Genomic DNA, 4,034 nt, shown 5'->3' with positions numbered 1-4,034 from the left:
GATGCTGTTGTGAACGAGCCGTGGTTGTTGACTCGGGGAGAGCGGAGCGAGAATTTCAGGGACGAGATCGTGAATTGAAATCTCCGTCGGATGATGATGGTGATGATGTTGCTGCTCCTCCGTGGGTGACGGTGTTACACTAACAAGATACAATCTTGGCTTAAAGCTTTCGTGACTGCAGGAATTCATATTCTGTGGGTCTTTCGGTAAAGCTTGTGTTGTGATCGAAACGTCGTGGTTTTTTGTTTATTTTTGTATTAATTTTTTACCTATCTACGTCACTTTACCGAAAGACCCAAAGAATATGAGATGAATGATATATATTTTTACCAGGTAATAGTCCCACTGAGCTATGTGGGGATATGTTTCAGACGCGATCTGACGATTACAAATGATCAGCCCAAGCAAGTGAAGTGACGCTTATCGTCGTCGTGTGGATATTTCTCGCAGCTAAATAACTCTTTAAAACGCGTGGCGTTGATTCTAAATGTGGAGGGGAAACCGGAGGACCCGGAGAAAAATCCACGCGACCACGGGGAGAGAGAGAGACACGCAAACTCCAAATATACAGCAGCAGCAGCAGGCGTCAGGGTCGTGATCGAACCCACGACCTCCTGTAGACCAAGCGAGGTAGTTAACATCTCCTAGCCACCGTGATGATGAGAGAGAGACACAAACTCCAAATATACAGCAGCAGGTGTCAGGGTTAGGATTGAACCCACGACCTCCTGTATACCAGGCGAGGTAGTTAACATCTCATCCACCATGATGATGAGAGACACGTAAACTTCAAATATGCAGCAGCAGGCGTCAGGGTCGTGATCGAACCCACGACTTCCTGCGTACCAGGCGAGGTAGTTAACATCTCAGCCACCGTGATGATAAGAGAGACACGTAAACTTCAAATATACAGCAGCAGGCGTCAGGGTCGTGATCGAACCCACGACTTCCTGCGTACCAGGCGAGGTAGTTAACATCTCAGCCACCGTGATGATGAGAGAGAGAGACGCAAACTCCAAATATACGGCAGGCGTTAGGGTCTGGATCAAATCTACGACCTGTATACCAGGCGAGGTAGTTAACATCTAGCCACCGTGGCGAACCAACCAAGCACAACCACCATCTCCACTCCTCCGTGTCAACAGCAACAACCACCGTGGGTGGTGGTGGTGGCCACCCACCCCTTCGTGTGCCGTGCCGGCCTTCATAGTTGCTGCTACTCGCTCACAGCACTTGCCCCAACGGCCTGTGAGGCTACACGGGGGATCTTTGTCTGGCCTTTTGGTGGGAGCGGTGGTGCAGCGGTTCGCGCGCAACGCTACCCGAGTTCGATTCCCGCTCACGGCCAACACCGGTGACGAATATCTCAACGGGTCCTGGGCCTCCCCTAGGTCGACTCGGCCTCAAATGAGTACCTGGTGCAGCGGTGTCTAAACATCGTGTGCAGTGCCGGCCTTCGTAGCTGCTGCTGCTCTGCGACAACAGGTCGTGAGCGGGAATCGAACTGGGGTGTGCAGCGTTCGCGGCGCTGTACGGCGCGCTAAGCATTGCGCCACCGCTCCACTAACACCACTACGCGTGTCCGGCAGAGGGCGCGGGTTAGCCGTGGTGGCCCAAAAGTCAGGACACAGGGTTATTATTATACAGGGTGGCCCAAAAGTCAGGACACGTGGGGGTTATTATACAGGGTGGCCCAAAAGTCAGGACACATAGGGTTATTATACAGGGTGGCCCAAAATTCAGGACACGGGTTATTATTATACAGGGTGGCCCACACGTCAGGACACATAGGGTTGTTATTATACAGGGTGGCCCAAAAGTCAGGACACGTGGGGGTTATTATACAGGGTGGCCCAAAAGTCAGGACATAGGGTTATTATACAGGGTGGCCCAAAAGTCAGGACACATAGGGTTGTTATTATACAGGGTGGCCCAAAAGTCAGGACACATAGGGTTGTTATTATACAGGGTGGCCCAAAAGTCAGGACACATAGGGTTATTATTATACAGAGTGGCCCAAAAGTCAGGACACATAGGGGTGTTATTATACAGGGTGGCCCAAAAGTCAGGACACATAGGGTTATTGATATACAGGGTGGCCCAAAAGTCAGGACACAGGGTTATTATTATACAGGGTGGCCCAAAAGTCAGGACACATAGGAGTTATTATTGTACAGGGTGGCCCAAAAGTCAGGACACATAGGGGTTATTATACAGGGTGGCCCAAAAGTCAGGACACATAGGGGTTATTATTATACAGGGTGGCCCAAAAGTCAGGACACAGGGTTATTATTTTACAGGGTGGCCCAAAAGTCAGGACACATGGGGGTTATTATACAGGGTGGCCCAAAAGTCAGGACACATAGGGTTGTTATTATTATACAGGGTGGCCCAAAAGTCAGGACACATAGGGTTATTATTATACAGGGTGGCCCAAAAGTCAGGACACAGGGTTATTATTTTACAGGGTGGCCCAAAAGTCAGGACACAGGGTTATTATACAGGGTGGCCCAAAAGTCAGGACACGTAGCGGTTATTATTATACTGAGTGGCCCAAAAGTCAGGATACATAGGGTTGTTATTATTATACAGGGTGGCCCAAAAGTCAGGACACATAGGGTTGTTATTATTATACAGGGTGGCCCAAAAGTCAGGACACATAGGGTTATTATTATATAGGGTGGTACAACAGTCACGACACATAGGGTTATTATTATACAGGGTGGCCCAACAGTCAGGAGATACAGGGTTCTTTCTGTACACGGTGGCCCAAAAATCAGGCTACGAAAAAAACAAATGACAATACAATGCAACAATTGTACAATGACGACCACAACGAGGACAACGAACCCGAGTCTACTCCTGAGCCAAGTGATAGTAGACCCACACTCGGGTGAGTAGTAGACTAGGGGGGCTACGTCTCTTAGTAGCTACTACTTACTCAAGCCAAGTGATAGTAGACCCACACTCGTGTGAGTAGTAGACTTGGGGGGGGCTACGTCTCTTAGCAGCTACTACTTACTCGAGCCAAGAGTTCAGGGTCCTTGAGGTCGATATTCCCAGTGGGCGGAGGGGCGGGGCGCGGGCAGCAGGTGGAGGCGGGGTGCGGGGCGGGGAATGCATGTTTTGTGTGTGTGTACGTGTTCGTGTGTGTATGTGTGTGTATGTGTGTGTATGTCAGTGTGTGGAGCCGGACGGCAACGCTGTGGTGGGCAGTGCCATGAGGGGAGGGCCAATGTAGAGTGTCCTTTCCCAACATGGTCTTTGAAACCACCACAGCGGCCAAATGGGGGCTCTGGATGGGTGCGAGGCGCTGGTAACTCCTCCACCTTCAATTAAGTATTATTATAATTATTAAGCTTTTGCCGGAGGCCCCGGGGGGACAGGCGTCGATGACGTCTCCTGGCCAAACCCCAATTGGCGGAGCCAGGAGACTGAATCCTTGCCCTCGGGGCTCCTCCAGAAATAACAAAAAGCCACTTCGGATGGCCACATGGAATGTTCGAACACTCACTGCGGAGGAGAGGCTGCCACTTCTCTGTCGGGAGCTGGACCGGTACCACCTGGATCTCTGTGGTATTCAGGAGGTCCGGTGGACCGGCTCTGGCTCCTGCCATCATGAGGGGTGGACAGTCCTCTACTCGGGGCAGGAGACTGCCAAACAACAGGGAGTGGCTCTTCTTCTGAGCAAAAGAATGAAGGAGGCGTGGCAGCGTGGAAGTGAGGTGTGGGAAGCTGAAAGCCCCAGGCTACTTTGGGCTCGCCTTCCCATCAAGCATAGGCGAGGAGTGGTGGTCGTGGTTACTTATGCCCCCACCGAAGACGAACATCCGTGGAGGGATGCATGCAAGGCTGATGAGTCAGATGCCTTCTATGACCTCCTTTCAAAGGTGCTGGCTAAAGTGACCTCTCGGGATAGCGTCATCTTGTTGGATGACTTCAATGCCCGTGTTGGTCATGATGCTAGCACCTGGACTGGAGTGATTGGAAGACATGGGCAAAATTAGCTCAATAACACGGTAGGAGGCTGCTAG

This window comes from Petromyzon marinus, chromosome 62 (assembly GCF_048934315.1).
Source record: "Petromyzon marinus isolate PM22_M1 ecotype Great Lakes invasive population chromosome 62, UKy_Petmar_22M1.pri1.0, whole genome shotgun sequence".
NCBI lineage: Eukaryota > Metazoa > Chordata > Hyperoartia > Petromyzontiformes > Petromyzontidae > Petromyzon > Petromyzon marinus.
Note: the sequence above shows the minus strand (reverse complement) of the source record.